We start from the raw sequence: 23,336 nt of genomic DNA, 5'->3' as shown, positions 1-23,336 counted from the left end.
TTAAGCAAGCAAGGGAGACAGCCAGTATAACTACAGACCATGACCAACAACCCACATAAACAGTGTGCAAACACAAGTGATTAATGTACCAGTATTTCAAAACATCTAAAGCTAATGAGTCAGATTTACTAGGGTGCACAAAAGAGGGGGAGAGGGAATGGGGGAGGAGAGAACAACTTAATGGGCCTTAATGGCCTTGAGCTGAAGTCTAAGAATTCTCCTGCCTTCGGTCCACTGTGCCACTGAGCTGGTAAACAAACACCCTGCTGGCCCATGAAGGCCACTTTCTTTCTGGCCATTCAGGAGTGGGGGGCATTCCAGTTTTAGGAGAGAAAGAGGGGAGCAAGCTGGTGACTACGGCGCCCTCCACTGATCTCTGATGATATGCGGGGATAATGGGTTACAAAGACAGACATTAATAAGGTAAGATAAGAGGGGGGAGGTTTATTAATTTTTCAAGTAAGTTAGGATGCCCCAGGGCATGGTAAAAGTGTAAAGAATCTGGTGAACGATGAGGGGCTCGGCTGATTAATGCGAGTCAGCTGTCCTCTGAGGGCCGTAGCAATAATGATGAGATTACCGAAGAACCTACTGAAGACAAATGAGATGCATGTGGAATAAAAACGAAGTGTCCTAGTTACTCTTTTGGAGTGCCTGGTGGATTTTTATGAAGGGAGAACCGAGGTACCAGCGACAGCCCGAGGAGGGGCTGGGGCAGGCAATGCGCTTGTTCTGCTCAAGTTCCTCCAGCCCGGGCTCTCCAGAATTCCGGGCCTGCCTGGGGGAAGGGCTGAAAGGGAAGTGCATCCCGGAAACCCATTCTGCACAGGCAAACAGAGCAGGATTTGGTGCCTCTACACTGTCCCCACGGCCTGTCGCCTTGTCCGGCCTTAGTGCCCTGCCCAGCCCTCTCCTTCCATGCCACCAGTCTCTCTAGGAAGTGCCAGCAGCTAGGCTTCCTCTGTAGTTCAGACTGCCCCCAACCTCCTTCTGCTTAGCCGCTGCTGACCGCTGAGTTTGGAGCTGGAGAAAAGGAAATTAGAATTATTTTTCTTTTCCTTTTGGAAATTGCTCACTAGATTTTATATTCTCTCTCTCTCTGCATTTGTCTCTGCATTTGTCATCTGGCTTGTGTACTTGTCTTCGCTGGACTACCTCCCTAGATGTCTCTGTTTCTGTACCTTTCAGGTGAGGCAAAGGGAGGGGAAACAGCATCCCCACTTGACCCTTGCCTTCTACACCAGGGTGCAGAAGATTGACGGTGACCTTTGAAGTTCAAAGTGCAGAATTATTGGAGGAGCTTGCTAAAAAGGCAACTTCAGGTCCTAGCCTTGAGAAGGTTCGGGTTAGGTCTCAGGAATCTGCCTTTTTAACAAGCATTTCACAAGTGGTTCTATGCTACTGGTCCTCAGACGATAGTTCAAGAAACACTTTGAAAGGGCATGAGATTGACTAAGGTTGCCTCTGATAGGCTCTTCTGAATGTGAAGTTGCCTAAAAATTCACCATGGATAATTTGCTCCTTTACATTGGTTCACTAAGACTTGAGGAGTTCGGGTTAAAATGCAAACTCCCTCCTCTTGCCCTCTCCCCAGGCAGGGGCAGCCCCTTAAATTGTTATTTCTAGATATGACCACCTTAGTGTGAGTCTATTTATCAGGTTAGAGTAGGACCTTCAGAGTCATAGGATCAGTTTTAAAAGAAGCAGACAAGGGAGCAGAAAACATCTAGAAATGCAAAGACTGTCAGTGGGGCAGAGAGGAGGATGGGAAAAGGAGGTAGTGGGTGAAGCCAGTGGTTTTCAGCTCTTTTTGGTTGTAGTGTGGGGGACTGGAATTGGCCATCCCAAGATATGTCTCTTTGGCATGAGGATTATTTGGGTTGGTTACTTAAAAAACTGCAGACAGGAAAGCAACTCTGAAAAGTAGAATTTACTTACCCTTTCTTAAGAGACATTTACATTTGTAAGGGAAATCTCCATCTGTAAAGGTGTCTCCCTCTTTGTACCAGGAAGAAGGAGGGATGAACTTATCTCTAGAAACTCTTATCAATGCAGAAGGCAAGGACTTAAATCTGCATAATAACCTGACCCTGTTTACTGTACTTGTCCGGTAATCTCCCATAACTGACTCCCCCAACCCCCAACATTCTCCTTTGTCTTTAGCTGAAGATGATATTTAAGGTGGTGGCTTTGGCCATTTTGGTGAGTTGCTCAAGTTGCCTGAGCCTCTCCCACGTATACATGTTATAAAGCTTTGTTTAATTTTCTCCTGTTACTCTGTCTCGTGTGACTTTAATTCTTTCTCCAGCCAGAAGAACCCAGAGTGGATAGAGGAAATGTCTTCCTCCCCTACAGTTGCAACGCATTTCTTTTCAAGTGAAATCTAAATGGAAATCCCAATATAGGAAGCCAATTAAATGACAATTTGCTAATACACATTTGTTTTATTCCAAATTTGCAAGAATGATCTTTATAAAGTCAATAAATTATAAAAATGAAAGTACTTGAATGAGCATGAACATTATCAATCGGAGGTTACAGATAACGGTTCCAGCCTTAGATCAGCTTCTGGAATCAGTAGATTTGCTCAGACAAATAGCTGCAAATTATATTTGTGGACAGCTGGCTTTGCAATTTTGGGAGACCTCTTTAATCAAATTGATCTGAATTCGTGCCTGAGGAATAGCAGGAAATTTGTATTTTAAAGTTGGATCACCTATGATATTTAGTAAGTGCTCAAATTCCTCTTATAGAAAAGCCACTCAAAAAACAACAAGAACTTTAAAATAAGAGCTAAAACCATGTATGACATTGGGCAACGTGGCTTACTATTGCATCAGTGCAATTGCCCCACAACAGGAGATCCCCAAGCAGACTCAGGGACCCTTGCATGGCGTTTATTTGGGCCCTTCCCCTATGTGCTTTAAGGGTGGACTTCTTATACAGTTTATATAAACAGTCATGCCCGGGCCCCAATTTATGAAAACACCAATGCAGTTTTTAAACTTAAAATTTGCATTGAATTTACATAAAAATGTACTGTAATGTGCATTTACATGTATTACATTTATGGACATGTGTGTTACATTTATGCATATTTAAATGTAATGTACATTTAATTTACATTAAAATGTGTAATTTTTTGGGGGGGTGGAGGGAGAGAGTGGGGGTAGGTGTCACACATTTGAAATTCATATTTAAACAATAGGGTTAACACGAAATACGTGTAGACCCCTTGGAGGCTCTGTGAGGAACATAGGATTTGAAAATAAGAGGACTGGGCCAAGACTTTGCTTAAGACAGACCCTGTCATTGAGTGAGGAGGTGGGCAGCCCCGACTGGACGTTAGGAAATGTCCAGCAAAGATGCTTTGACAGGCATTGGATTTTTCTTTCATCCAGCTATTTGTCTAAGAAGCTATAATTAGAAGAAAATAGCAAGGAGTAAATGAGAGAAGGATGTGGTGTAGAGAGAAAAACAAAGAGAGGGAAAGAGAATGAATTGTGATGAGTTAGAAATGGCTGGATGAAGAAGCTCATCCTGGCATGCATAAAGATGAAAAAAGGGGGACTCAGGAAGTTCTGGAAGGATGTGAGAGAAGAAAAAGGAAAGGATATGGGATGGAGAGGAGGAAGGGATATCAGAAAGGCTGTTGGAAGGGACTAAATTACAAGGAAATGTGGAAGGGACTTTATTGAAATAATCCACGAATTCGTGATAACGCTGTGAGCTTCCTTTTATGGGCCTGGCAAGAGAATAGTTGCTCAAAGGACTTTGTCTTGGAAATCCATTGTGGCTCCCCGGTGGCCTGCACTTCACACAGCTTTAAGCCTTGTCCTTTCGCTCGCTGGCATTGTTTCTCTCTGCTTGCTCCCTGTGGTCTCTCATCTCTTCTCAGCTCTCTCCCACTCAGCCCACCAAGGCCTGGCTACCCAAGTAGAACAGACTTTCATTTTCCTCAGGTTCACACTGTGCATACTGACTAACCCGCTTCCTGCCTCTCGAGTGGCCCCTCTTCAGCTCCCAGCACCTCTTATCTCTATGGTAACGGAAGACACGACCATCATCTGGATTTTGCCTCAGAGAGTTGGTCTGTACAAACAGGCTTTCCTGGGGTAGCTTGTCCTTTTGCAGTTAACTGACATGCCTGGGGAGAAGAGCCGTCCCCAACAGGATGGCAGGCAACGGCCTCCAGATGTGGGCATTTGGCAAGTCTGAGCTGAAAGTCTCCATAAAACTATGATGTAATTAACAGACCCCGGCAGCTGGAACAATTCAGCACCTCACATTGATTTTCCACGTCTCCTATTTACTTTCGGTTTTTGAACTGTCTGCTGTGACAGGAAATCAAAGAATTATAATGGTGTGCATGAGGCTGGGTCAGCATTTCCCAGAGAAATCCTGAGACTAATCAGTTTAGTATCCCTCAATCATCTCTTTTCACTCTTAAATTAAAGCTGTCCTCCAAAATGCTAAGAAATGGCAATTTATTTGGGGATATTAAAAAAAATCAATGTAGTATTTTAAAATTTGAGAGGAATGTTAAAAATAAGGGAAAGAGTAGGCCCCAAGTAATATTAGTGGAATCTATTTTCTCCTCCAGGCTTACTATGAGGTTGGCAAAGACCCTTGGATGTGGAGAGCCAGAAGGGCCATATTTGCCCTTCCCAAGTTTCATAGACTTGGAAAAGTTACCTGGTGGAACCGAGGAAAGGAGCCTTGCAAGGTTTTTCAATCACTGGAATTAAGAAAAATAATTCTCCCCATATGTGCTTATTCATGAGCTTTCATGTGATACAGGATTGCCTTTCTTATAGTCTGTTACTGTATTTCTAACTCTTGTCAGATGTAAGTCAGAATCTTGGGTTAATTTCACTTTGGATTTAAAACTCTGGAGAAAATAGGCAGAGAGCTGGGATTATGACGGAGAAACAGGTCTCCATGTGAAGTCTGCCAGCTCCAGATTTCTTTTTCTGATGTGCCTCGGGCTCCATTGGTGTGGTTTTTCTTCAAACTCACTGGAAATCAAGAGACAGATTTCATGTCTTGGTCATACTGTAAGGATGTGTTTTTCATCTTTTTATTGACTCAAGTAATATAACCCTTTTATAAATAATTAGGAAAATAGAGAAAAGAAGAAAATTGCCTATAATTCTCCCACTCAAGCACAATAGCTATGATAGTTTTAGAGCAATTACTTTGGGTCATTTTCAAACGCTGAGTTTTGATATGATTCAAAGCATAACGTACAAACAACTTTGTATTTTAATCTTCTACTTAATGTATGTCAGAAGCATTTCCCATGTTATTATTAGCTTCAGTAAATATCTTTTTAATTGCTGCCTGAGCAGCTGGAACATTTCAGTCCCTCCCATTGATTTGCCATGTATCCCATGAAAGTGGAGACACCATATTTATTTCACTATTTCCATATTTGGGGACAGTAGATCAAATCCATTTTTCACTGTAGTAAATTCCATGGTAAGCATCTTTATATATAAGACTTCTCCATATATAGGATCATTTCTTTAGGCTAAATTCCCAGCAATTATGGGGTCAAAGTTCATGAGTATTTTATGACGATTTTTTCCTGTTGCTCTTCAAAATTATTATGGAAGTTTATAATATCACCTAAAATGTTGGTGGAATCATGTTTTAAAAGGGTCTTTTACCTACTGAATAGGCAGAATTGGGAGCACTTTCTGTGTGTGGTTTGCTGATGCTGACAAAAATCCCAGAGAGAAACATTTTGGACTTTAAAGGCGTTCCCCCGACCATTGTGTTTAACACACAGAAGTGACTTCATTATAGCCATTTCTTCTATGTGTGCCATAAAGTATGAATTCTTCACTTGGCTATAATGTTCTGTCTCATCAAACCTCATAAAACTAATTAGTGTCACACCCCCTCTGTTTGGCTGTGAATTTTGAAGATGATATGGATTTCTCTTGCACGTGACATAGAATTTGGTGGGTATCCCCTTGCTAGGAATAATACCTTTGGAAAATAGGAAAATACCGAGTGGAAAGAAAGTACATTTTCTGGGAAAAGAATAAGAACCCAGAGAGACGGAATGAGAGTTGTACCACAGAGTCCCAGCAGCAGACGTTCTGGGTGTTGAAAGTCCCACCAGAACAGCTGCAGAAATGTAGAATCACATCTGGGCGTGTGACGCGGCGGCATCATTACCTACCGACAGCAAAACAGCCAGATGCCTCCAATTCATTTTAAGGACCAAGTTTCAGGTCTGAACCTGTGAACATCTTCACTTCCTGACTGACGACTCATCAATTGTTCACGCAGTTCGTGAAAATGTGACCTCACGGGCACCTTAAGGACAGATCTTCCTGGATGCAGCAGGTAGAGGCAGAACGCAGCTGCTGCACACCCAGACCCGCAGCTCAAGGTCTGGCGTGCTGCTCGAGAATAGAGCCATCAAAGCTCTCCACACAGTGGCTGCGTGTGGCCTGTCGCCGATGTATGAGGCTTCCCAGGGCTTATTCTGTTCTATTTTCCCTCTAACTCTTCAAGTCCTCTCTCTGAGACACAGAGAGATTGAGTGCCTCTCCCTGTCTCTCTCTTCCCTCCTCCCCGTCTCCCGAATATAAGTTTCTTTCCCTGGCAATTAACCAAATAACCAGATGATCATTAGGGTAGCAAATGGTTTTTAGACTCTTGGCTGAATACTGTGATTTTTGAGTACATAGCTATTTTCTTGCATCATTTCTCTCGTCTTATACTGACAGTTACTATGACAGTCCAGTGAAAGCGGCTCCTGGTGACAGGGCTGCAGCCTGCAGACAGACTGACCACAGTCTCAGCAGCCTGCCCCCACCCTGGCTAAGTATAAAGTGTGCAGAGCAGCTTAAAGGCCCCAGGGGGAAAGTCATTCAATATATAAATCTCAATCCCAGGGGAAAAAGGTTGGTCAATGTACAAATCTCAATACTTATGATGGTCAAGGGACAGGTTTCTCTCAGGAGCAGCCTGTCCACCCGGCCTCATGGAATGAAGGGAAACCAACAAGAAACATTTGGTGAAACATGGAGACTCATGTGTTAGGATCAATGTTAACAAGCACCCGAAGAAACAAATAAGGGTATAAGATTTGGAATTTCTACAAAAACAGTGGAAAGTAGAGCCTATTCTTTGAAGTCATTCACATCCATAAAAATGCTTCATCTCACTTAACCATCACGCTTTTACCATTATCTTCTTATAGAAACCTCACATTTATTATTAGAAATGTTTTCATTATGCCAAGAAGGCAAAATCTTTCATATGGAGCTTGCCAGTGAGGGAGGCCAAGGAAGTTGTCTGCTCAGGGCACTTGAGGTTTGGATCATCTCTGGTTGTCACTCAGCATCCTGTGCAGTATTCTACCGTCAAGGGAGAGCAGTAAAATATAACAGAGCCATAAACGTGGGTAAGAGCCACAAAAGAGGCTTTTTGGGAGAGAGAACTGAGGGAGAGAATAGTCAGATAAATGCAGAGTTGGACCCAGGTTTAAAAAAAGGTAATAATATTTACTGACATTTATTGAGTGCTTACTACAAGTAGGACAATGTTCACAGTTTTCTGTGTTTAGGTATTAAGCCATTTAATTCTCATAAAAACCTTATGAGATAGGTAATATTATTATCCAACTTTATACAGGAGGAAGCAGAAGCACAAGGAGGTGAAATAACTTGTCCAGAGTTTCAAAGCGGAATCTGGCTCCAGATTTTTTGCAGTTAACCACCATGCTCCACGTGTCTCTTGTCATCCTGCCTCTCCGACTGGCCAGTACTGTGCCAGGGTCAAGCAAGAGGATGCTAAGCCCAGAACTCTGGGCTCCTGGCAGCTAAAGTCTTCAAACATGGGTGACTGGTTATGTTGAGCAAAAATGATCCTAGTGTTGAAGAAAAGTTAGAGTGTTGTTCACATCCATTGTAAACTATGGTGGATGTCTCCTACTGAAACAGTTCTTATTCAGTAACAATAATAATAAGATAAAAGAGTATTTACTGAGGTGTGTACTCATTGCAGTAGGAGGAACAGAGAAGTACGAGATGTATATCCTGCCTTTAAGACACTTATATTTGGTGAGAAGACTAGCAGAGGTAGAGGAAAGATGAAGTAATGTTCAAGGTGAGGTAATAGATCTTATTAGAGCTAGGAAGGCTTATACACAATGTGCAAGGCTAAAGGGGATAAGTGCCTTGAAACTTAACTCTTCAGCTACTAGGGTTCAGGGAAGTTATATGCGACAGGGGGAGATCTGAACTGTATTAGAAAAGTTGCAAAGGACTCTGAATATAGAGTAAAAGAGAAACTTTCCAGGAATTTGGAATTTTGAGAAAAAAGGTGAAGATGAGAAATGATTGTCATGTTTAGGGAGGCGCCATTTTGTGTACAGCACGATGCAGATAAGGCTTAAAAGAAAATGTAGAATCAGATTGCAGAAAGTCTTGGTTATCTTACTCAGGAAAAGTGGAATGACAAACTGCTTATAATAAATGGAGTTCCACAAACTCAGCCAAGAATGAATGGACCAAAAGGATTGGAGCCTGAGTTTAAGGGCACTTAGAAACCCTATGTGTTTTGTTTTTCATAACCTGGAACTTTTAGCAACTCTGTGGAATGTTGTCTTATATACTGATCATGGATTGATAAAAATCTCTTTAGCTGTATTCCAGCTCAAACGGCACAACAAAGAGGGATGCTCCAAAGGATTCCATGTGACAACCTTAACCAGAGAAATACCTGTTCCAGAATGACCAGTAGAGGTTTATGACTAGCTCTTCACTATGAATTTATTAAAATCAGGAAAAAACATGAAAAGAGGAAATCTGATTTGGCCTGACTCAAGGTACATATTGAAAATTCAGTAGACTGACCTCTGTGGCATGAAGAGGTGGCCTCTCAAGAGAACCTGAAACATTGTAAATGGCACCCAACCTATGGGGTAACCCAACTTAGTGACCGTGTCAGAAGACTTCTGTCCATGAGGCAGCTGTAGCTCCTCCACCTCCAGGAGAGTATAATTTAGACACAGCTAAGAGTTCAGAGCTGGAGCGGGCCACACAGTTTATTTAGCCCAACTCCTCATCTCAAAAAATGTCTTGGCTCCCAGTTGGGGTAAGTGATCTGCCTGAGATCTCTCATTTTTGCTAGGGAATGGCTGTGAGACCCAACACCAAGCCTGGCTATCCGCTTTGGCTGACTCTTCTGCTACTACCTGAGGACTTAAGAACTTCTTTGGGGCTTGTAGTCTATGATCTCTCCTAGTGGCAAATCTTCTCAAGACTAAGGCACCAATGTCATTCTTGAGGGCAGCATATCTTCACAGCTGACAGTCTGAACAGTTAACAGATATAGCTATACACAGGTAGATGATCACAAGGACCAAATATAATGGAAAAGAGTTGAAGTACAGTTGAAGGAAAACTCAGATCCTGCATCTCTGTGTCTACCCGCAGGGCTGGTGTACACACCCGCACAACTGCATGGAGCACCAATCCCCTGGGGTCTGATGTGAACAGTGTCCCCTTCAGTTGGACAATGTGGAGTTGGCTCACAACCATCTCAGGTTCTTTTTTGCCAAACTCTCCCAGAAGTCAGTACATTTTCCTTAGTTCCAGTGTTATTTTTCTCTCAGTCCAAGCCAGAATCTTTCCTACATAATCTAAAAAGCAATTTCTCTCTGCCTGATTCCCCAGTGTCCATCTTCCATTTCTGACAAAATAGCACCCATGCCTGGCTCAGCCTGGGTCTCCCCTCATCATTTCCAGTTTCAACAGAAGTCTTCCTGATTATTTATTCCAACCTTCTTACCTCCCTATCCACTCTCCTCTCTCTCTCTCGCCTACCTATTTCTATATATTCATCTGTCTAGCATTCTTTCTTATTTTGTTAAAGTAATCTATATGAACATAATTTTAAAAAGGCAATACACCAAAGGCTTATAATCAAAACCGGTGGCACCCAGGCTCTAATTCTCCCTACCCCCTATTCTCTCTCTTCCATCGGCAACTGCTTCTAGCTCTTTGAGCTCATTTCTTTTGTACCTGCGTTATCTGTAAATAACTTGCTAATATTGTTAATTCTTGATTTACCTATTTTAGACATTATTTACTTTGGAGTATGGTGGGAAGTGTTTCTGTGATCACTCCCTTCCCCTCTCCCTTTCTTCTCAGCTGTTTAGAGCACCCTAGGTTAGTCATATTCAGGGTTTACCTTATTGTGGCTATGCAAATATTGTTCACTCCTGAGCCAAATACGTACTATACTTAGCTTTAGTTTATTGTACTTTTTCTCCAGAAGTTAATAATTACATTTTCCCCCACTTGCTTAGTATTCTACGAACCTATTACTAATTTTCCTCAAATCCTCTGACAGCTGTGTAAAATGTTTCTCGTGCAGTTTTCCACAAGTTAGGTATATCAGATAATCTAGAATTCTCCCGGCCCACCTCTGGCTAGGAGACTCTTCTCCAAACCCCTGCGGTCTCCCTTGGTTGCTCTCCAGGCTCATTGCCCACTTGACTTAGGATTCCTCTTCTACAATTTCCTGGGATTTATTTTCTCCTCTCTCCTTTCCTGGATTCCAATTTTGTTTTTTCATGATAACTAAGGAAGAATTTTGGTGAAGCACTAACTCCAGTTAACACCAGTTAAGCACTAACACCTTGAGAAAGGGTGTCTGGAAGGTATAGTATTTTAGTTTTTATCTATCTGAAAATTTCTTTTTCTACTCTTATACTTGATTAGGAACTTGGCTTCGTATAGATTGAAATTGTTTTTCCTCAGAGCATCAAAGCCATCGCCATATTGTCATTTGGCCTCAGTGTTGCTAGTAAGAGACACAATGCCAGTTTTATTTCCTTTGTGATGGGTTCTCTCTCTGCAAAATTAAGACCATTCCTATACCTGGTATTCTGAAATTTCATGGTATTTGTCTTGGTGTTTCGTTGTTTTTGTTTTTGTTTTTATATATACTGTGCTAGACACTCTCCGGAGATATCCCAGTCTTCAAGTTCTGGGAAATTAAAACTCTTCTTTGATTATTTCCACTCCTTTATTTCCTCAGTTTTCTGTTTTTGGAATTCCAGATGTTGGACACATTGGGTTGGTCCTCCAATTTTCTTCTCTCCCCTCTTGTCCATTTCTTCTTTGAGCAGAGTTACTCAATCTTATCTTCCAAGTATTCTACCGAATATTTTCTCTATTGGGTAGTATATATTTACTTGCCCAAACTCTTCTTTTGCACTCTGATTATTCTTTTTTATTGTATCCTATCTTGTTTCATGAATCAATATTTTCTCAAAACTCTCTGGTGATAATGATTGTAGGTTTTTTTGTTCATTTAGTTTTTCTTCTGCTCTCTCTACTGTGTTTTCTTAGCTCCTTAAAAAATAAATATGATTATTTAGTTCTCTTTTTTTGTGTTTGAGGTCTTCTTCAAATGTCTGGTGATCTTTGTCCATTTATGGTTAAGAACTGATGCAATAAGAAGCCAATAGGAAACTCTGTGTGCATGGGGGTAGCTTGTCCCTCAGAGAGTGTTGTCAGGAGAAGAGCTGGCTTACTTGATGAAGAGTATTTTAAGTGGAATCTCTGTGGATCTTTTCTCTAGGCCTAGTCAGTCTCTTTGGAGAATTATTCCTTATGTTCCTGCCTGGGAGGTGTACATCCAGACACTCATGTTCTGGGAGCAGAGATAGGAAAGGTGATCACAAAACAGGCTTTCCTGTAAGTGCCTCGTTTTCAGCCTAGCACCTGGCTCCCCATCTGCTCTGCCTGTTGTTACCTGAGTCTGAATCCTCTGGTTCAAGTTCTCTGAAGAATACATCCTTGTCCTCCTGGAATGGATGGAGCAGGGATGGTGGGGGCCAGTGAGCAGCGCTGGTGTTTCATGGGGAAGAGACATACATATAGTGCATACGCAGACTTTCACTCAGTGCTTTTGCTCTATGCCCAAGACTCACCCCCAACAATGGAGGAGCCTGCAGTGTCCACATGCCCAGCCTTTCCAGGGTTCTGGGGATGCACCTGCACATTCTTGGGTTATAGCTTCTTCCACTCTGCTGAGGTAATTGCCATTTCTCCCTTCCTTTTTATTCCCCCCAAATATGTTGACGGTTCTCATTTACTGCTGTTACCTCTTCAGTTCTCTTTGACTTGTGGGTTTATATCTTTTTAATTCTTTCACTGTCATTTTGTTCAGGTTTTGGATGAGAGAAGAGATAAATGTATAAATTCTACTTACCACGTTTGACCAAAATTCCATTCTTTTTACCTGAATTTCAAAAATCACACATACAGAGGGGATTTTAGGCACAGAGAACATCATATGTTGTAGTTCTTGCCTAGTTTACAGTAAACAAAAATTTCTTTATGTCTCAGAGTGCCCCCACAGAGTGCAGCCCTGCCAGGTGGCACCCTGGCAGGCAGTTGGATCTACTGGGCTTTAGGATCCTTCCCTGAGCCTGGCCAGAATGAGGCCAGGGCCAGAGACACCTCAGGGAGTCTTCTCTCCATGAGCAGCTGCTGAAGCCTCAGGCATGGAGCATGGGAGACAGACTTCTGGGATGGCTTTTGTGTAATTAATTGAGGTCTGGAGCAGTAATTTTCCTATTTATCCATAATGCTTATACTCCAAACTGCTCTGTCACATTTATTAAAGGGAGAAATAAATAGAGAAACAAGCCAGGGGTTGTGTTTCATGGCAAGCTTGTCAAACGGGAAAGGTTCCACATAAGCGTTTTCCTCTTATCCACCTGATTCAACTTGAGAGCAGACAGTTACCAGTGAATATTTTTCAAGTTGTCACAAGGTGTCCTGTAGAGACCTGGACAGAAGCAATTCTTGTTATAAAAATGCGATAAATATAAGTAACAAGAAACAATCAAGAAAGTGCCATACAGAAAATACTGTAAGAACAAAACAATCGTAATAAACAATCCACTCTCCCCTCCAAAAAAACTGACAGACAAAACCCACTCCATTTTTTTTAAAACCAGGGGAGAAAACTTTGCTTTGAGTGGCTGAATTTCCAAGATCCTTAGGAGATTTATTAGGAATTGATTTGTGACTGCAATTTCTTTTTCTTATTTTAATCTCTGTGATATTCATTAAATGTTATTGTTATGTTATGAAAAATACAATGGCTTCAACAGAGAATTAAAATCAGGGCTTAGATGCACTTCTATTTCCTTTCGGGCAAAGCTTGGGAAGCATTTGGATGCTACCTGAAATATGAAGGTTCTGTTATGGGCTGAATTGTGTTCTCCCTCCAAATTTACACATTGAAGCCCTAAGCTCTGGTACCACAGAATGTGACTCTATTTGGAGATAGGCCCTAGAAAGAGGTAATTCAGGTTAAATGAGGTTATCTGGGTGAGCCCTGATCCAATCTGACTGGTGTCCTTATAAGAAGAAGAAATTTGGATACACAAAGACACCAGGAAGGTTTGTACACAGCAAGAAGGTAGCCATCTGCAAGCCAAGGAGAGAGGCCTCAGGAGAAGCCAAACTGCTGACACCTTGATCTTGGACCTCGAGCCTCTAGAACTATGAGAAAATGCATTTCTATTGTTTAAGCCCCCCAGTCTGTAGTATTTTGTAGTATGGCAGTCCCAGCAAACTAATGCAGTTTCTAGATCTGTCTTCTACCATATTGGATTTAAAATCTGGGTGTAGCAAAGATCATAGAAAAACAGAATCAGACACTTCTCAAAACCAGCTTTTGCTAACTAATAGCTGAAAAATCAGGTATTAGATCATGATTGCTAAATGTCTCCCTCATGGAAGCACTTTGGCCCTATCATCTTGAGCTGAGGATCTAAGGGGTTGAGTTGGCCTGGGCTTTGGCTTCCACAGTGGGAACTTGGAGTCTCAGACTCTCCCTGGAGTTCCCCTCAGGGCTGGTCCTCAAGTTGATCATGTCATGTCTTTGAACCTGGTAGAGGAGGGACTGGAATGCCTGGAAGCCCGCGTGGTGGGCTTGACTGAAATGGAAAGTCTCAAAGAAGTAAAGAGGAATGGATTGAGGGCATTTCCTGGTGGTAGGTGTCCCTGATGGAGATGGATTCAGGGGTCCATTTTCCTCTCTGACCCACCAACTGGCGTGAAGAGAAATAAACCTGTAATGTTGGAATGCTGACCTGACAGCTTGATTTGAATTGGCCTCTCACTGAGAAGATCTTTAATTGTCACATCCTCCTGGTGGCACCTGGGTGATCTTATTTCCATTATTCAGGCTGAGGGAGAAAGGAAAAAAGCACTGAATTCATTTAACTATATACTGGAAGTCCTTGTATTTTGGCAGTAGCTGGGCTGAGGAAACAACTGGGCACTGGCCTGTTTCCCACATTAGATCTACTTTCTTCTCTGCCTCTGATGCTGTGTAAACCCCATTGGAGTGTCATGGCTTAAGAAAGCCCATGGATGTTTGCACTTGTGATGTGGTTTCTAGTGGATACTCTGTGAGTTCACTGAAGAGGAACCAAAAGAATGTGGGAACCAAGTTAATATTTTTAGGTTTTATTTCAATAGGCAGTTTTGCCTGCGATTCTTTCATGTGAGGTGGATGTCTTGTTCAGGCAGGAGAATCAAAGGAAGAACTGAAATCTGAGGGCAGCTAACAAGACTGGAGGCAAGGAATGTTCATTCTTCCTGAATGAGTCTTTATTGCAAGAGTGCTGCCTTTTCTCTGGTGCTTGTTAAATACTGTATTTATGCTGTGTATTTGTATACAGTGGGATTAAGGGACCAAACGAATTACTGATGATGGTTGCTTGAAGGGGTGTTTGACTAGGAGATTTACACAGCGTTCTTAATAATCTTTTTTATTTATTTATAGAATGTTATCATTCCAAACGTACAGTGCTGCCATCCCTCAGGAAAGCTGCTTTCTATTTGAGGACCACCAGCTCTGCATGTTGATTTGAAAAGAGATAAAAGAGCATCTGGCCACCATAGCACAAGATGCACATTCCCTCCCTCTTCATTATGCAGAGAGCTGATGCAATTTTTGCCTCTTTCCTATTTATACAAATAAAGAGAACGATTTGGGAAATATGTCATGCTGGCATTAAACACCACCAGTCTTGCTGGGTTGAAATGTACACGTTCCATTAACAACAATTATATTGTATAATTAAGGTTTTGGTCCCCAAAGTCTGACTCAGAAGCTTCCTCAAATATTGATGGGTTTATCGAAGATGTGTTAAAATAAATACACCCCTCCCATCATTCCCATCAACTCCCCACCCCTCGCCCGCCACCTAAAAGTACCACCAGTACCTGCGCCAGTGACTTGGTCCGCAGTGAACGTGGTGCTGAAGTGCCCTCTAGTGTGGCTGTGGCAGAGATTAATGTGAAAATGGAAAAGAAGCTTTGAAATGGCAGATGCCTGAAAGCAGAGTCATCAGGACATTCTGTGCATTTTATGGGGATCTCACATATGGGGTCCACAAGAAAGAAACTGGGTGCAAGTACATGATTTAGAATGAACCCCCACCCAGAATGAGGCTCTCCATGTAATCTTATTATGCTGTTCTCCATCATTCTTTTTGGGAGGCTCTCACTTTAGGTTTAGGTGGAAATTTCCTGAGGCTTATACGGTCTTGGCACACACATATGTGTAAACAGCCACAGGGAAAGGGCTAATGAAGTTCAAGCCCTTGCACCTGGGAGCACGTCTTGACGCCCCCCCCCCCCCCCCCCCCCCCCCCCGCAGCCTCAGCATGTTTCACTTTCCCAGCAGCCCAAGGGAGCTCTGACCCCTGGCTCATCAGCAAATGCTGCTGGTGGGGACCATAATGGATTTCTAAGGGCAATTAACACAGTGACAGGGTTTATAAATGACAGATTATGACAACATTCCCTGCTATCAGGTTTTTTCCTTTGATGACCACTTGGCTATCAATTATAGTCTCACCAGCCAAATCCTACATTTCTCCCTGTGGTCAAGACTAAAGAAAAACAAATAGCTGAAAATCCTAGAGCTGACTCACATCTTAACTAGGAGAAGACTGTTGGCTCAAGTGCCCCAGTGACACAAATCAGGTGTAGGGGAGGCAGGAGCAGGTTAGAATGAGGCACACCTGAATCAGCGACACCAGTCTGGTTAGATACAGATCGGAGTGGATGGTTTTCTCTTCTAGTTCTCTTTGGTGGGACTCTGTGAGCACAGAAATGATGTGAAGAGCAACAGTGTTCACCTTCCTAACTTCGTGAGTATGCACATTCTGAAAAAAGTTGTGTCCAGGAAATGTTGGGCTGGGGGGCTGCTCCATCATTCCTGGATGGGTAGCATCTGGATGCTGTTAGAAACAAGATGACAAACTCCAATGGAGTCACTTGTGCTAAGCTCCACATCACCAAACTGAGACTTAATTAAGGTTTCAGCTCTTCCAGAAATGGAATCTTAAACCAGTCATTCAGGAATCACCTAATCAGCATTAGTTAGGTAACCTGCCATCTCCTAAAGGAAAGTAAACTTGCAGTAGCCAATCCACTTTTTTGCCTAGTATAACTTCCTGGTTCCTGTTCCCTTCTGCCTAAAAAAGTGTATAGCTCCTTGGAGCTCTTTTCTGTCTGCTAGATGGATGCTGCCCAATTCATGAATCATTGAATGAAGCCAATAAGATTTTTAAAATGTACTTGAATTTTGTTTGGTAACAGTGCATATGTCTGTTTCCTTGTGGAAGGGTCAAAATCAAGGAGATTTTCTTCCAGAATTGTGTGATTGTGGAGGTGCCATCCGTAGGCAGGCCCACAAATAACACATAATTTTGTATTTAGTTACCCTTCAGAGTTCCTAGGAGAAAAATGGTTCAGGATAGAAGATGGAAGTATGTCGAAAATTCTAGTAGGCTTCCTAGAAATCTGGAAGCATGAGCAAGCTGTAGAGGTGAAAATTTTCGGGAGGTTGAACGGACATAAATGGACAAACTCGTACTAATATTAAGGTAATTACAGCAAGGTGAACTATTTTGGTAGACTCCTGTGGTAGAAACTATTGATTATTTATCCCAAAGCAACCACCCCCTTCTTCCTTCCTAGTAGCACACCGCATTTGTTAAGAAATTGGGATTACAGGAGCTTCAAAGACCCCTCTCCAGACCTAGAGGCAAATGTTGATTACAGTAAGGTGATTGTGGGTGGTGTACAGGAAGCCTCTGGGAAATGTCTCCCTTGAAATATATACAGAGAAGCATGAGAGGAATGCTTCCTTCTTTGCTGGATGTCATGTCTGCATGTACCATCTGGAATGGCTAGAGCCAACTCGCAAATATGAAGGAGGGCTTTGTCAACCCGCTGAGCGTGGCAGAGTGGAAAGACACAGAGCAGCCAGCTCCTGGGAACTGACCACCTCCAGACTTCTTGCTACATAAGGAAACATTTTTCTCACGGTTTAAGCCACTTTTCATTGGGTTTTCTGTTACTTACAATTGAAAGCATCTCCACGGATACAACCACTGTTGGGAACAGTGTATAATAAGAATGTCTTTGAACAATCAACACAATCAGAAAATAGTACCGATAAAGCAATTAAATAAAATGAGGAGACTGGATGACATAGTCTTTGAGCTCCCAATTAGTTCTGACATGCCATGCTCTAAATCCTTGGATCCTCCTGTCATGGAAGAAATTAGTGATAACAAGGAAAGTTTGTGAAAAATTTTGAGCTAAAGTATAGAGCAAACCTTGGGCACTGTGAGTGAAATGTTTATTTTGCAATTCACGTGCTTGTGAAATGTAGACACTGGAATTCTTACTTTACAAAGTAGAGTGTGAAATATGTTGAGACTTCTGCTTAAGAAAACCAGTTATTATAATTGACAAGAGAACTTCAAATTGTTTCCAATTGATGTATTTTGAGTTATCACATTCTATTTGAGAATATTCATCCATATGTCATCTTGAGCTAAGCTATGAGTATATGCCATTCGCCCTAAAGGTGGAGTTGATAATGTGAGTTTTCTCTCATAAATAAGTAAATAGAGTTTTCTGGGGAGAGTTAGGCTACACTTTTTGTAATGTAGGAGTGTACTTTATAATATACTTATCAGGTAATGTCACCTTTAATTTACTTTAACGTTGACAGCCTCGATAAGGGAAAATAAATGAAGTCTGGATATATATGAATAGAGTTTACTGGTGTAGTAAAATAAAATTTAGAAAAGGTTAAATTAATTAGGTACCTATTAAGCTATAGGCATATTGGTGACCAGAGATAAGCAGTTCACAGAAAATGACTATAATTATAGGGGGAGCTTATTCTCAGGTTCTAAGTCTATTTCAATTTCAAATACTCTGTCCTATTGTGAGAACAGGTGAATTGATTTTTGGCTTGGGAAATACGGTCTGTTAGAGAATACAGCTTGCATTAACTCTACCTTGCAGCAAGCACTCCAGTTGTGTGTGGAGGTGAGGAAGAAGGCAGGGGTAGATGTAGGGGGACCCGGTGGAGCCTCAGGATCTACAACCCAGATCTTCCCCCTGGACTCCCCCACCGCCCAGCAGTGGTCACTTGCTCCCCTGGGGTACTGAGAATGCTCTCCTCAGTCATACTGCCCATCACCTTCTACTTCTGGGGAAAGGTTGCAGAGCAAGTTTGGCATCTTTGCTGACTCCTCCCCACCAGAACCTTGGCCTCCACCAGTCTTATACATTGTTCTGTGAACGTGATCGGTGCATGGGAGAAAACAGCAGAGTAAATAAGTTGGCAGGGAGCTCTTGAAACAGGTAACTTGAAGTACAGCCCAAAGAATTGTGTTGGAATAGGTTCTCACTTCCTTCTTGACTCCTCAGAAAAGGAGGCTGGAAGGAGAGGAGACAATTCGTATTGAGAAGATGACACAACGTTCGGGAGGGGCACCAAAAGGAAGAATGGGTTTTTAAGGCAGTGAGACCTAGGTTTGAATACAGATCTGCATTTGTTGTGTGACCTTGAACTTGAACACTGATGAATCGCAGTTTCATCAACTCTAAAGGTGAGGAGGCTGATGCTCTTGCAGGGTTGTGGTCATCAAGGTTGACGTGATAGCTTACAAGGAGGAATCCAGTATAGCACCTGGCTCAGAGTTAGCATCTAATAACTATTGGAAAAGAAATCAAGAAATGTGCTACCTGGTGACTTAAAAGTGACCTGAAAATATGCCTTAAAAGTGACACAGTATGAGGAGAGCCTGCATTCTGATAAAATGCAACCTGAAACCTGTTGGATACTAAAATGAATTACAACAGCACAGTGAACCCAAGAATATAATTGCCACCCTAAGAGATGAAGCTTTTATTTTGATGATGTGCTCTGAATTAGGAAGTTTCATTGATTAGGGTCCTGAGGTGATGACTTTTTGAAGCCCCATTTATGATTTAGTAGCAACATTATTTGAAGAGTTAGTGTCCTTCTCCCTGTGTGTCTTGGGGTCAACCATGAATCTTACATAGAGAATTTCACAGACGAAAAACATTTCTAGGTGTCAAATTGGACAGCTTTCCAGGCAAGCCTGCCCAGTTTGTTACAAGCAGCAATGCAGAAACCAAGTTGATCTTTTACCCTTTTTGCACTTTTCTTTTCAATTTAAAGCAGCTCTGTGGAATTGTGTTTCTCTCGGTGATTATTTCCCTGGCACTGATAAAGTTCATGGATTGTCTAGTGGTCCTGTTTTTCTTTGTCTCTTTGCTTTGTTCTGTGACACTGGGTCATCTTAGGAAAATAGGGTACTTTAAGTGAATCACTAACGTTGTCTGTGGGGTTGTTTTTCGCATAAGAACCCTCAGGAATGGAGAGTTAAAAGTGACAGTATTGGCACTTGAATAATATCATTGAAGCAGGGGTGACAAACATCATGTGCTGATTGCTGACCAGATCAATCCAAGTTGTGAAATGCAGAGCATCCTCTGAACTGAAGGGTGAAAACACCTCTGAGAGGCAAGCAAGACACAGCGTGATGCCAAAGGAGATTGATGGAGAGTGGCTGCAACTCTCAGAATGCTGGTGTCTGGGCCCATGATGACCTTTGTCGAGATGGATGGGCTGAAATGTGACCATGCTGGGACTCCAACTGCTCCTGAGATGCCTTTACTAGAGGAGGGATGTCTCTTGGTTGGCTCTCTGGGGGCATATCTGGGATCTAACTCATGAGAAAGGGATTTTCAAAAAAAGAAAATGAAGACCATCAAACTTTTCCCACAAAACCGGACATGGCTACTTATTCAGAAGTCATGCCTACTACTCTCCCACGTTACTCATTCCTTTTGTGACGTATGGCTTGAATTTGGACCCCTTATTGTCAAGTTTCCAAGAGTGTAGATAGTATGGGGCAAAAACACCTCAACTGCAAATTTTTATACAGATCAGGAATGAGTGTAAGGTCATAGAAATCAATGAACACAATTATATTTTGCAACAATTATAATAAGCCCCTATGACCAATAATTGCAGTTTTTGCTGCCCTACCAACTGAACAAAACGATGGCTAGTCCGTGTTCTCATGTGACTTTCAGCAACATCTCCAGCAGCTCTGTTGTCAGGTGTAGGTTGCTGCCACTCCAGGTCAAAGATGTACCATCCTCAGGTGCCAATGTCACCTCTACTCTAGTCACTCCTGTTTTTAAGGTTCTTAGTGTATGTTTTTCTGGGACTGGAATCAACAAGTATCTTTCACTTGATAGTGGAGTGAGGTGAAGGTTAACACATTCAGGTGGGCTCAGGGACAACCAGCCAAATAGTGGGAGAAATAAGGGCAAGTGTCTTTTCTAGACTGGAACTTCACCGGCTGCCCAAGCTGTTAGCATTTTTGGTTGCTCATGGAGGCAACTACTTCAACAATGATAGACGCTTGAAATCACACTATTCAAATGCCATCCTTGAAGGGATTTGATCCCACTAAAAATGTATGATTGCAAATACTTCTAACCTTTCATCTCTATATATGTTCATAATTATTTATCTATTCCAAATAATATGTCAAGCGTTTCTTGGTATTGCTTAATGTGTCCGAAGAAAATATTAATACAGTCAGGATCCGGAGCAAACTTATAATCTAATTTTGTTCTCTTATAATGAGTTAAGGTTATATGACTGTCTGAAGTCACTATTCATTTATTTCCTGTTTCAGTGAATATTTATGGAGCTGCTTCCGTGTTCCAAGCATTGTGCTAGGGGCTACGGATAGAAAGAGAAGGGCAATGGATAAGGCGTGATCTGCCTTCAAGGAGCTCACAGTCCACCATGGAGGCAGACCTGCATCAAATAATCACAATCGAGTGATTGTGACACAGTGCACAGTGACAACGGAGATGGGTCGAGGACCCTGAATCCAAGCCCAGCACTGTTGCTGCTAGAGTGTGGGGTCCCTCACCACCCATGTAGGGGAGGACTTACAAGTTCTCAGGAAAAATAACGCTTCAGTGATCTGAGAAACTGTCTACAGTTTAAAGAGCTTCATCAATGCAGAGTTGCTTATGCTTTTCTCATATACCATTAATTTCAAGCATTTATTAACAATCATGAATCTGCTACCAAAACTGAGAAATAGCTTTATATCAATACACGCTTTTTAGTTCACAAAGGGTTGACTTTCACAGGCAATTTCTCATCAAACTCGAATAACCCTATGAGGTGGGTAGAATGGGCTTTATTACTGTTATTTCTGTTTTTCAGATGAGAGATCTGAGGCTCAGAGAAGTGAAGGGACTTTCCGTAAGTCATTGTGCTAATTAATTGGCAGATGTGAGTCTATGTTTTCTAACTGCTTGGACCATGAGTTCTCTTTGTCTATGTTAAAATGTGAGAAGCTTCTTAGCCTCATTTCACACATTGTTTAAAATGTATACTGGGCTGCTCCTTCCTTCCTTTTAGAGATTCTGGTCCCTTAGATCCCGCAATACCTCACTCTGTGTATTTCTTATATATTTCCGATTATCCTTTCCTTGTCTCCAAGGAGCCCTCCTTCCTCTACCTGCCAGGTAAGTGCTGGTGTTCCCTTGGGTTCTGCCCCTACTCTATTCTCTCTCTCCACACTCTCTGGGCAATTACAGACATTTTCATGAAATCACTACCACATAAGGTGATAATTCTGAAACCTACATCCTCTAACTCTGACCTCTCCCCCAAACATCAGATTTAAACATAGCAACTGCCCGCTGGACATCTCCCCTGATATCTGCGAGTACTGTGCACTCCCACTGAGCTATTCTTCCTTCCACTTGACACTGGAAGCCTCACTGATTCTTAACCCACTTGGTGTCAGCACCACTAACCGAGTCACCCAAGCTCCCAAGTTTCTTTCCTCTTCCTCTCTCATCACATCTAATTGGATCACCACATCTTGATTTGGTCCCCTAAGTATATTTTTTGAAATCTGTTCCCTCTTTCTCATTCATGCTGCCACTGCCCTGTGTATTTAAATGGATTTTCCAGTGTGTCTGTGGGTTTCTTGAGAGCATATTGAGGAATATATTTGAGTGATATATTTACTCATGCATTACCTCCCTAATTCACCCCACAAAAATTTATTGAGATAAATAGATTTCACTGCTCCTGTGAAGAACTGGGTTGGTCCTTTTGAGGAAATTAAAATTGACCTGAAACTCTAGCTTTTTCTTGTACTATCTAGGTTAATTAACTGTGTAGCACATAGCTCTCAAGCTGTAGCACTTTCAGATTGGGCATTTAGCTATTATGTGGCCAGAGAGCAAAGATTAAATGACAATTCTTATCCATCATTCCCAAAGTAACCTCTTTCAAAACCACCACCTAAGGTTCTGCTGAACAAATGCTTAAGGCTTTGATTCAGAAGACGTTTTGGTCACCCACAAGTCTCTGATTTATCAGACTTTTCCAAAAACAAATGTTCAAATTCCAAACTGTGCTGGGGTGTCAGCAAAAATGTTAGTAAATCTATGGTAATTCTGACAGTAGTTTTTTTCTTCTTTGTGAACTTTATTTATGTGAAAATGCCCACAATTTATAAAATTAAGTCTTATTTAGTAATATGTTTATGAATATCTTCAGTATCATATTTATGGAAGTCTTTATTGTAATGAGTAAAGATGAGCAGAGTTGGAACTGTCCTGGAGATAAGCAAGCAAAGAAATCCTGCAAAAGAATAGTCTTTCCTTTAACTAGCCAACTCCTTTGATGCATTGAAAATGTGATTCATTTTCCAAAATATTGAAGTATAGGCATGTTTCAGAAACATATACTATGTGTCAAGTAAAATATACCTACTAGGTATTATAGTGATGAGGAATTTGTTCATGCTAAAGAATGGTCTGACTGTGAGGATTTATAGTCCCATCTGGGTAGGCCTAGAATGTCAGTGTTTGGGTTTATCC

The 23,336-nt window shown here is 41.8% G+C and overlaps 1 long non-coding RNA gene across 1 annotated transcript in view; it reads left to right on the top strand.

The window, feature by feature from the left end:
• The first annotated feature begins 238 nt into the window (after window positions 1-238).
• Window positions 239-23,336, top strand: part of LOC123287402 (uncharacterized) — a 44,454-nt gene continuing 21,356 nt past the window's right edge. The window contains exon 1 of the long non-coding RNA XR_011504492.1: window positions 239-423. This is a non-coding gene — a long non-coding RNA (uncharacterized lncRNA). The remainder of the gene's footprint in view (window positions 424-23,336) is intronic.

Source organism: Equus asinus, chromosome 7 (genome assembly GCF_041296235.1).
Source record: "Equus asinus isolate D_3611 breed Donkey chromosome 7, EquAss-T2T_v2, whole genome shotgun sequence".
Taxonomy (NCBI): domain Eukaryota; kingdom Metazoa; phylum Chordata; class Mammalia; order Perissodactyla; family Equidae; genus Equus; species Equus asinus.
This window is presented reverse-complemented; position numbering and strand designations above follow the sequence as displayed.